General features: G+C 35.1%; 1 protein-coding gene across 2 annotated transcripts in view; it reads right to left on the bottom strand.

Moving 5' to 3' along the window:
- Positions 1-1503: 1503 nt before the first annotated feature.
- Micu3 (mitochondrial calcium uptake family member 3) overlaps positions 1504-5803 on the bottom strand; it is a 74518-nt gene continuing 70218 nt past the window's right edge. For both annotated transcript variants that reach the window (XM_005362538.3, XM_026786906.1), the window contains one exon: positions 1504-4007. The gene's annotated coding sequence lies outside the window, so the exon portion shown is untranslated. The remainder of the gene's footprint in view (positions 4008-5803) is intronic.

The following is a 5803-nucleotide window of genomic DNA, read 5'->3' as shown; positions in this document are numbered from 1 at the left end:
ATTTCTCATTAGTATGTGTCTCTCTTGTCTTTCACAAAGTGGAAATTATCTTTGCAAGATGAATTTCATAGTAAGCTTTTTTTTATGTCCTATACGCATTGCATACTTACATACATAATGTTACAATTATAGCTATGTTCTTATTTTAAGATGTCAAAATATTTATTATAATATAAAGACAACTGATTACAAAGATGATATTTCACAGAATATAACATGGGAGAATAAGCCATTATTTTATAAGTTACTAAGAAAGTAAAACTGCTGTCCATAAAAGAAAAAGAAAATATACTCTTATTACTTATGATTTTTATTTTATCTACTGAATAGTACACAATTCATAGCTTTACATTCTTTGGGAACACAAGCGCTGCACTTTAAAAACCTGTTTACTTACTGATAGCAGAAGTGGGATCAGGTGTGGCGACACACACCTAATGTCAAGAACTCAGGAGGCTGAGGTCAGAGAACTGCTTGAGTCAGGGAATTTGAATCCATCTGTGGTGATCTGAAAGAAAATGGTCCCCAAAGGGAGAGACACTACTAGGAGGTGTGGCCTTGTTGGAGTAGGTGTGGTCTTATTGGAGGACTTGTGTCACTGTGGAGGTGGGCTTTTAGGTCTCATATATGCTCAGGCCAGGCCCGGTGAGACAGATCACTTCTTATTGCCTTTTGATCAAGTTGCAGCCACACTATGTCAAAGGCAGTGGCACTATTAGGAAGTGTGGCCTTGTTGGAGTGTACGTGGTCTTGCTGGAGGAAGTGTGTCATTATGGAGGTGGGTGATGAGGACTCATATATGCTCAAGCCATGCCCAGTGAGACAGATCACTTCCTGTTGTCCTCAAGTCAAGGTGTACAACACTCTGCTACTTTGCCAGCACCATATCTGCCCGCATGCCACTACGTACTGATGGTAGTGGACTAAATCTCTGAAAATGTAAGCCACTCCAATTAAATAATTTTCCTTTATAAGAGTTGGTGTGGTCATGGTGTCTCTTTACAGCAACAGAAACCCTAACAAAGACACCATCCTTGGGTAAAAAGTGAGACTGTTCAATTAAACTAAAACCAAACCAAAGTAAAACAGGAAAGAAAGATAACTAATAAACTTTTAAAATGTAATTTCTAGGTGTTCTCTTAGTAAGATAACTCCTGTAAAATAGTAACACTAGGAACATGGACTAATGTAATTTTGGCTTTATTTTAAGCCATTTAAATGATTAATTCTTTGAAACAAGATAGACACTCTGTTAAGTCCCATGTAAACTTCATGAACATTTTTCTAATGCTAACAATCATAGTTCTCTCTGAAATACTCTGAGAAGGCTCAAAACTCTGCAGTTTACTTATGAACAGAGGTGTTATGAGTTCAGTTTGACAGCATGTAATGCTCTAGGAGTGGGCTTAAGATCAGTGGTAACCCATAAAATTTCCCCAAGTTAGGAAGCGATGTTTCCAGGAAGAAATTAACTCACTGGTATACACAACAGCAAACTACAATGTTTTTTGGTTCAAAGGAGGTACATTTATTTTAAGATAATTTAACAATGTAAGACATGTAGCTTTACAATTAAGATTTATAGTAAAACTCAGACTTTAAGCTAAAACAATTTATTATAAACTATTCTGAGAAGTACCTAGTATCATTTATCATGTATACTTTCTTAGCATAACACTAAAATTTTATGTAGAGTTTAATGTTTGTGAAATTTTTATAATTTGGAGAGGGAAATTTTGAAGCTAATGTATGTGCATTTAGTATATTATTTGAAAAACATTCAATATATTTCAATTGATGAAACCAACATCCCAGGGAGATATTTCTATTTCCATTTATAGACAAAAAAAGTTTAAAAGTGACACATAGAGAATAACTGTAATTCACTGTTCTCTTATATTAATCAGAATATTTTATTTATTTTCATTTTTATATTATCCTGACACCTTATAAATAGACCAATTCACAATAAAGCAATAAAGAATAGTGACTGTGCTTATATTGTGGGTGTTATTTCCTTGGAACAATGACAAGACTTATAAAGGATTTTAAAATAGGTTATTTAATTTTTAAGCCATAGTAACAAGGTTTCTATTTATGTATGATAACTTATAATCAAAGATTAATTTGTATGTTTTCAATTATTTTACATTTGTGTATTACCAAGAACATTCCAGGTGTGAGGCATGATAATATGAGTAGGTAGGCATCTCTGTCTAGACATCGAATGACTACGATTTCAAAGCAGGTGTAATTAAATAAGTATACTATACTACATATGCCCATTTATATTTCTATATTGGTGCAATAAATAATACCAGACTAAGAATGTGGAAAAGTCTAAAAAACACAAAAATCAATACTAATAACACCAAAATAACATTACTTTTTAATAAATAAACTGATGTAGATCAATTTCACATTCAATAACTTAGAAAAATAAAGCCAGTGTTTCCTATTTTCATATGCAAAAGCAAAGAAATGGTTGGAGTGTATGCAATTTATACTAAATATGTTTTATGGAAGAAGAAGAATGAATCTATTAATATTTTAGATATTAGATTAATAACACATAATACATGTGATATATAAATATATTAACTTAAACTTGTTGCTTTATTTTATAATACCCTTGTATAAACCAATTTTATCAGGTAGCCAAAGTTATATTAAGTATTCTGCAATTCTTTTTCAATGTGAAAATCTAGGATTTCGTTTTCCTCTTTCCCTCTTTTTCATTCTTTTTCTTCTTCTTTTTTTTACTTGCAGTGTTGGGACTCAAGCCTGAGGCTCCACACACGGCAGGCGAGCACTCTGCTCCTGAGCTGCTTATTCCCCAGCATCTTTATTTTGGCAGGTTCTTCTAAGAGCTCAAGGGCCTCAAGCTTGTATTACAGCCCAGGCAGGCCTTAAGCTGCAACCCTCCTGGTCAGTCTCTTAAGTGGGGGTTTTCAATAGAAAGTTCTATTTTTCCTTTTAAGACATATTGTTCTGACGTAATGAATTATAGAATTCATCACTAATGGCTGTTTGGATCAATTTTGCATCTGGTCCTTTTGCAAGAAACAAAAGATTATCTTCTACCTAGTAAATATACATCAATCTTCTAAACCATTTATATTAGCTTTGATGCTATAGACATACATTACAATAGTAAATATATTACTAATATTATTTCCATATATTGTACTTGCAATAAGGAGCACGTTTCCCCTGTGGTAATTACCACCACCGCTGTGCTGACTCCTAACATCAGCATATGACCACTAGGTTTTCTTTAAAAAAAAAAGCTAAATTGCTTTTTAAATAAAATACCTGAAATCCTGTTGACCTTCGTACAAAAACAAAACAAAACACACAAAGAACAGCAAAAACAAAAATTTACACAAATCCAACAATGTATATTACATAAGTACTTTTAAAAGTTTAAAGTACAATGTAAACCATCTTATTTAGTAAATTTTCACTTGTTTTCTGAAATTACTTCAGTGTGATTAAATACAAGGTAAATAACAGGTACTTATGAACATGTCTAAAGGCCCTAAGACAAATCAGAAGCAATATTCCTCGTCTGAAAACAGGCTCACAGCTCAAACCAGAAGGAAATGTGTTTCGGTTTTTAAGCCATCTATAGTCTATCATTCATAAATTATTTAGAAATAAAGGGCATTTCTAATAAATAAACAATCTAAACAATTGTGAAGGGAATGAAAAAGTTCAGACTTCAGTCAGTCGAGGTGCACGGTCAACTGATTACATTTAGCATCTGCAGGAAGTTTTCTCTTGGTAGTACTAGGGGTCAAACCCAGGGCTACTGTTGGCAACTAGAAGGTTCAATCTTCCTCTGCTTTACGTTGACAAACTCAGTTCCAGGAAAAAATATAATTTCATAATATTTCACCTTTCCCTTTATTTTCTGCATGCTCTGACTTCACACTTGGATCCATGCTCAGAAACTTGCTTCTTGCTTTGCTCATAAATCATAATCCTTCAAACTTTAAGAGGATCTAGTTAAAAACAAGACAAAACAAAATAAAATGCCAAAGCAATATTTATGTAATTCAAGGCAATGGCAATAATAAAAGTTTTTACAAAAATTATATGAAGCAGACATTAAAACTAATTAAAAACTGTCCATATGAAATACAAGAATCAAGTATTTAAAACACTTTAAACATTTAAAAAGCTTTTAAAATTGTATTTATTTGTTTACTAATCTGTGTGCATGAAGGCAGCGCATGAATGTGCCATGGTGTGCACATGGAAGTCTATTATTACCTGCCATCAAGTGGGGTCAAGTCGGCTGGCTTTGGGCCAAGTGCACTTATCCACTAAGACAAGTTCATGTTTTGTTAAGAAGCTTCTTTAGTACCCGGTTTCAGAAAGGAACAGGATCGGGGTAACCAGTTTGCACTATGGTTCTGTGCACTAACCCGTTATCAGTAGGATCTGTGGGATGCTATCACAAGTAGGATGGGGACACTACATACGGGGATGTATAAACGCAATGGCACTAAATGCTGTTCTTGTTTCGGAAGGCAATGCACAGTTCCTGAAACAGAAGTATGGAAGACCCTGGGCAGCTAAATCACAACAGCTACCTTAACAGATAAATAAGCCTGTTTGTCTCTTGAACCACTGCTTCCCAAACTGGACTCCATATACTAGATAGCATACAGTTAGGCCTCCAAACTACCTCACAGAACACCCATCACTGCAGTTTCTTTGTAGAAAGACAAACACCAACAGTAGCACAGGGAAAGCTGATAAAGGATCATGGCAATGTGGCCATTTCTCTTACATTTCTCAGCTGACTGGCGGTTGACTAGTGCTGACGATTTGACAGAATCTCTTGGGAGACGCGTGAGGAGTTGTGTGGACGCAGTGTGCTGACTGGGATTTTGAACTGTGTAAATGGGCAGGGCAGGAAGCACTGCTCTCTGCTCTCTCATGGTGGATGAGGTGTGACCAGCAGCTTTCTGCCAGGATGGAGTGAGTCCCCTCAGATTAAGAGCCAGAGTAAGCCCTTTCTCCTTAAACTGCTTTTGTTGAAGTATTTTGTCACAGTCACATGAAATATAAAGACACAAAGCAACTTCCTTTTTTCTTCTTGAAAACTGTTTACCAGTACCATATGAAACCACTTTGGGAAATATATAAAGAGCTTCAAGCTTGAGGGAAATAGTAGAAAATATACATAAGAACACATACTCATTTCTAAGTGAGCAAAACCTCCATCATGGGAACCTAACATGACTGACAAAAATTATATAGTTATTATTGATGTTTAAAAACAAAAAAAAAAACAACCTTCTTTAGGAGATATTTCTCTGTTTCAAACAAAACTAGGAAAGATTTCCTGAATTACTCAGGGGTACAGTTGTGAAGGCCTATAGTCCATGTACTCTGAAAGTAGGAGGATCATGACTTTAAGACCACAAAAATCAAGAGTTAGGGATGTGAACCAGTGGCAGATCAGCTGCCTTGCAGGCCCAAGGCCCTAGGTTTGATTCTCAGCAATGCAGTAGATGACAAGACACATCCCTACTTGTGAGACCTGAAAGAAGGACGATGCTTAGTACAGTGACATGTACCTAAACTCAGTCTTTATAAAAGTAAAGCTGCCATTTTTGTAGCAATAATTTAGAACCATGCTTCCCAAACAGAGTAACACAGATTCCATAGGTGCTAAAGATCTTCTATTACACAGCACAGCTTAGATTTATCATATTGTACCTGCACAGGTACAGAACTGCAAACTTAACATAAAAGCATCCTTCCTTCCTTTTTCCTTCTTTTCATC

This window comes from Microtus ochrogaster, linkage group LG7_11 (assembly GCF_000317375.1).
Source record: "Microtus ochrogaster isolate Prairie Vole_2 linkage group LG7_11, MicOch1.0, whole genome shotgun sequence".
Classification (NCBI taxonomy): Eukaryota; Metazoa; Chordata; class Mammalia; order Rodentia; family Cricetidae; genus Microtus; species Microtus ochrogaster.
Note: the sequence above shows the minus strand (reverse complement) of the source record. Positions and strands in the feature narration are given on the sequence as shown.